The 5,525-nt window shown below is 38.3% G+C and overlaps 1 non-coding gene across 1 annotated transcript; it reads right to left on the bottom strand.

Annotated features, from left to right (window-relative positions):
• Positions 1–4,966: 4,966 nt before the first annotated feature.
• On the bottom strand, positions 4,967–5,073 carry LOC125498066 (small nucleolar RNA R71). The gene has a single exon (XR_007274831.1). It is a non-coding gene; the product is annotated as a small nucleolar RNA R71 (small nucleolar RNA).
• Positions 5,074–5,525: the final 452 nt, after the last annotated feature.

A 5,525-nucleotide genomic window follows, 5' to 3' on the forward strand; every position in this document is an offset into this window, starting at 1 on the left:
TTTTCTTGGCATAAGGAAAAAAAATCAGTGACGCTAAGTTAACCCGAAAAAGCAGAAGCACCCCAAACAAAATTGGTGTTGTGTGTTTAAAGCCAGTAATTATGTTGTGCCTTGATTTGTGGTGAAAAAGAACTTGGATGTTGGGTATTTATAGGTATTCTAGCTAAGCTAATGTAGCAAAAGATAATATGATATTCTCAAGATTATTAGTATTAATATAAATTTATTAGCCTATTTTTCTTTTATTTTCTAAATCATGGATAGAGAAAAAGAAAGATAGAGTTGTGGCTGCAAGAGGACTAGAGGAGTGGTTGTTATGGAAATTGAAAGTAACTGGGAGAGATTGTAGGGGAAGAAGTTGGTAGTAGTACTAGAGCAGATTCCAAATGTCCTCCTCGCATAAATTGTAGGCTGCTCACAACAAACAAATCATACCAAACTTGATTAAAGAATTAATTGAATATTTATAATGAAATTAATTAAGCCTTGTTCTTAGGCAATGGGGTATCCGTATCCCTCGTGGAATGCAACATTTTTCTTAGTAGGAGCCCTCAATTTTTTTTATATATGGATTGTCATTTTCGAAGCAAAACTGATGGCCTAGAGTAATTCGATAATTACAATATTTTTTGTTAATTTATCTTTTTTTTACAACGTGAAAAATGTGAATTATTTGAAATTGGAAGTACATCTTAACGCTAATACAACCAAATGAACTAAAATGAGTGATACTCGCACTTACATAACAATTACAAAAACATAAATAACGTTAACAAGGATAAAACTGCTCGATTTGGAGACCTTAGTTGATAACGAACTGTAGTGAAATCTTCTACTACTGAATGACGATCAGTAGATGCCTGACAAAAGGAGTGGGAGAGAGGGCTGATTTCACAAGCAAGGAACCAAAGCAACAACGAGATTAGGAACGCGCAACTAGACCAATCCCACTGACATTCTCTCACATGGGATTCTATGACCGGGTGTCCTGTAAAAGTCACAATCCTTTGTGACTCAACACCCTTTTGAAAGGCTATTTCAAGCTTCTCTTTTGATGAGAAGCTAAATTGAGCTGACGCATTATAAACCCAATTGACAAATTGGAGAGCTGTCTTCATATATCGTTTTGTCAAGGCAATGATTGAGAAAACCATTACCAAGCGAGATTGAAATCTAATAATTGTTAGATCTCGAAGAACCACCTGATTTTGAAAATTGGATAAAACAAACACCATCCATGAAATCGTTTGCCACGCAAACCCTAACAAACACATAAACCAGATCCAACATCTTGCAAACAAAGACTACCCCCAGCAATTAAAAAAAGTATCAAGCAGGTTAAGTTAACAAACGACAAAACCGTACTAATACAACCCACAACTAAACAACAAAATATAGATAAGGAAAACTAAAAGGGAAGGTGGAAAGGAGGATGCAGCGCCAGAAAACAAATGGGTGCGCAACACTAACAGGGGAGGGGATGCCCTACAACTTTGACCGACACAACAGAAAGAGGGCGGGTGGGGGAGGGGATGCCCTACAACGTTGACCGACACTACACTAAAAAGGGGCGAGGGGGAGGAGATGTCCTTACAACTATGACCGACGAAACTAGGGGGAGGGGGAAGCCCAAACTGACAACCAAGGGAGAGGGAGGGGAAGTTAGACAAAGACCACGGGAAGGGGGGAGGGGAGGGGACGCCCAAACCTACACTAATTGACCACGAAACAGAGTAGGGGATGGGGAAGCACTAGTACAGAAAAGGCAATTTGCGTCGGATGTGAGGCGCCTATTTGCGTCGGACTCTGGTGCGACGCCAAAGCCCTCGACGCAAATAACACAGAAACGATCTGCGTCGTATGCGAAAACGACGCAGATGGTTCAGCTATTTGCGTCGCACTCGTATACGGTGCGACGCAGATGGCTATCCCAGCCCAATTCAAAGTAATGTAGAGGGTAATGTGCGTCGCACATTGCCTAGGGTGCGACGCACATTATTGATTTGCGTCGCACCTCGGGCTATGTGCGACGCAAATTACTATTTTAATAAAAAAAAAAAATTTTTAGACAGAATACACTGCAAAGAAGATTGAGAGACAAATTAGCAAAAAAAAAAATACCAACTAGCTTACTGCATTCCATAAACCAAGTAGAAGATTGAGAGACAAATTACCCAAAAAAAAAATTACCAACTAGCTTACTGCATTCCATAAACCAAGTAGAAGATTGAGAGACAAATTACCAAAAAAAAAAAATTACCAACTAGCTTATTGCATTCGAACAGAAGAAGACATTCGAACAAAAGGAGAATGCATTCGAACACAATAGAATAAACAAACATAATTCCATAATATCATAATTTACAACTCGAATACAAAACAATAAACCACCAAAATTCCATAATTTACAGCTCCTACATAAACGAAACTGATTATGGAAGACAAAAGCACCAAAAACTTCAATTTCCTTCAATTTCCTCCAATTTCCGATGAAGAAGATTTCCAGAAAAACAAAAAACAGATCTGGAAATGAAAATAAGAAAAAAAAGTTAATAAAAAATCAGATATAAAAAGTTAAAAAACAGAAATTGTAGATCTGAAAAAAAAATTAGATCTAAACAATGAAAAATGAAAAAACGAAATTGTAAATCTGAAAAATGAAAATTGTAGACTTGGAAATTATAAAATCAGATTGAAAATTTGAAGAAAAAAACGAACCTGTCAAACTCGAAGTCGTCGTCGTCGACGAACCACCGAATTGAAAATCCACCGAATTATAGACTTTCAGCGAACGAATGCGCGGAGAGAGAGAGAAAGTTTGAGGGTGAGAATTTTATACGCCGTCGTCGACGAACCACCGAATTGAAAATCCACCGAATTCATCCATAAAATTTTGTTCGTTGGTGTCGTTCGCGCATTCGTCGTCGCCAGAAAATTTTAGAGGAGAATTTAGAATTGAGGGAGGGAGGGAGAATTTAGGTTAGAGAGGAATGAACGAAGCAGCGCATAGAGTGAGAGAGAGAGTAAGAATTTAGGTTAGAGAGGAATGAAGCGGCGCGAGGAGTGAGGATTTGAGAGAGAGAATATTTAGGTTAAGGGGATATAAGGGGCGCGGTGGGTTGTGGGCCGCAAATCTGCGTCGGATGGGCATGAGGTCCGACGCAATTTGGTCTTTTGCGACGCACTCGAATACGATGCGACGCAGATACTGAAATTCATTTGCGTCGTATGGGCCACGTGGTCCGACGCACATTGAGTTTTTGCAACGTACCTTTGATCAATGCGACGCAAATTCATATGATGTGCGTCGCACTCTTCCTATGTGCGACGCAAATAGGGTTTTTGCGTCATTTCCATTTCAGTGCGACGCACATCAGGGGACGCAAATCGTCGTTTTTGTACTAGTGAAGCCTGAAATCTAGTCCAATTGTACTACTATGGAAGGGGAAAGGGAACCCTAGACCTAGACCAGCGGGAGGATTTTTTTAGCTGGTTTAGTAAATAGTATAAATAGGTTTTTAGTATTTTCGATTAGACTATCTTATTTTCTACGTTTTTAGGGCCAAACACTTAGTTTTTCTCTCTCTAGTTCTGTTGAACTTTTACATTTAAAGATTATAGAGATCGTTGATTTCCTTTTCATTGTTCTTCAATCATTCGTTATTCTTCTTTACTTTCTTTAATTAAATGAATTCTTTTACTTTGATCATGTTTATTGAGTTTATTATTATCATGAGTGAGTAGTCTATTTCTAGGGCTTAGAGAGGGAAGCCATGTTTATACCTTTTTTATTGTGGTTTGATGTTCTTTGATATTTGGATTGAATTAGAATAATTTTTGTTGATTTGTTATGCTTGTTTAATTCATGTAATTGCGCAATACAAGAGTTATGTTTAGTTAATAAGAATTAGAATCGAAAGATCGTATTCATTAGAGGCTTGTTACAATAGGTAGATTTGATTATGTTGAGCGACCATACTGGCATTTGTTAATCTAAGGGTTGTTAATGCCTGACCAAGGATTAACGAAATACCCTATTTATTCGAACCTCAATCCAAGTATTGTTAAACTATATTGTAGTGATTAAATTGGTATAAGCATGGTGGACCGATCAATTGCCCTAGGTTTTTAATTATTTGATAAACTTACATCATTTTGTGTTCTAGTTTACTCCAGTATAGAAATTAATTCTTCAATCAATTTTCTCTCTTGAAGTAGTTAAATAATTGTCCATAAATCTATAGAACTCCTCTCCCTATGAATCGACCTGTATTTGCCAGTTTCTGCTAAATAGACACCGTGCACTTGCGGTATATTTTAAAACCCATTAAGTTATTGGCGTCGTTGCCGGGGAGACAACTAGTTTCTATAGCTTTCTGAATAATTATTTGAACTATTTCTGCTGTCTCATTGGAACTTCAAGTTCCAATTGAGGCCATCTTACTGCACATTTTTCTTTGTTTCTTTTATGCCCAGGTCTAAAAGAACAGGTACTCCAGTTCCAACTGATCCTGATCTTGAGAAAACCTCCGGCAACTCAAGAAGACACAAAAGAAGAAAAAGCAGTCTAATCAGGGAAAAACCACGGAAGAACCAACAGAACAAATCATGTCTCCTAAGTCATGGAAGTCTTTTAGGGTACCTTCTCCTGGCAATGTTCCCACAGGCCCTACTATGCTGATATACAGGTACCAACTTGAAATCAAGCCTGCTCTCATTAATATGATCCACAAATCAGTTTCGCGGGCATCCATCTGAAGACCCTGCAAATCATTTACGACGGTTCCAACAACTCTATCGTACCGTTAAGCACCAAGGGGTCACTCCTGATCAGTTGAAGGTCATGGTATTCGAATTTTCATTAAAGGACAAGGCACATAATTGGCTGAATGATGTTACTAAAACTGAGTGGAGTGCTATATCTGATGCATTCCTGAAAGAGTACTACCCTCCCACTAAGACTGTAGAAATAAGACATAAGCTTGCTACCTTCCAACAAGAACCCGATGAAATACAGAAGGAAGCATGGAATAAGTTCAAGGATCTGTAGAGAGAATGCCCACACCACAATCTGGATAAGTGGTTCATCACCCAATCATTCTACAATGGTCTACAACCTCGCTCATATCAAGAGTACAATTGATTCATCTGCAGGGGGTGTCTTCCTAGATAAGGGGGTAGATGAAGGGTACAATTTTCTGGCCAACTTAGCAACTTAGCTAGGCTTGGGAATAATATCAAAATAAGGGTCATGGGCATGTAATGAGGTTTAATAACATGAAATAGTCATTAGGCTCAGCGGGGCTAAGGAGGATAATAGTATATCACAAAAATCACTTTATGGCTCAAGAATCAGACAAAAGAACGCCTATATCACAGCAATTGCCACAAGTCATGAGATATCAATGAGTACGTTGTCAAAGTCAAGATCAGTTAGCTAATGAGGAACTAACACACAAAAAACAGAATGGGTATAGAAATTAATCCAATGGCAAGAATGAATCCTCACAATCTAACCAATTCAA

The sequence above is a fragment of the Beta vulgaris genome, chromosome 5 (genome assembly GCF_026745355.1).
Source record: "Beta vulgaris subsp. vulgaris cultivar EL10 chromosome 5, EL10.2, whole genome shotgun sequence".
In the NCBI taxonomy this organism is placed as follows: Eukaryota; Viridiplantae; Streptophyta; class Magnoliopsida; order Caryophyllales; family Amaranthaceae; genus Beta; species Beta vulgaris.